This window comes from Ailuropoda melanoleuca, chromosome 15 (genome assembly GCF_002007445.2).
Source record: "Ailuropoda melanoleuca isolate Jingjing chromosome 15, ASM200744v2, whole genome shotgun sequence".
Lineage (NCBI taxonomy): Eukaryota > Metazoa > Chordata > Mammalia > Carnivora > Ursidae > Ailuropoda > Ailuropoda melanoleuca.
The window spans coordinates 12,062,749-12,063,025 of NC_048232.1; positions in this window are offsets into that span (position 1 = coordinate 12,062,749).

A 277-nucleotide genomic window follows, 5' to 3' on the forward strand; every position below is an offset into this window, starting at 1 on the left:
GAGCGGCTCGGTGGCTGCGTGCGGCCCGGGAAGGGGGCGGGGGCGATGTGCAGGCCCGAGCGCGGCAATGATTGGTCTCGGGGGAGGGGTGGGGGGTTGCAAACCCGAGGAGCGGTGGCATCCGTTGCATGATGCAAAAAGGATTGATTTCAAAAGTTGCGAGTTGCATTGGCAGCAGCCTTTGGCGCCCGGGCCACCACCTACTTTTCCTCGACCCGCCGGAAGGGCCGGGAATGTTTTCCAAAACCTGGCCGGGCTCCACCGCGCTACACCCTGC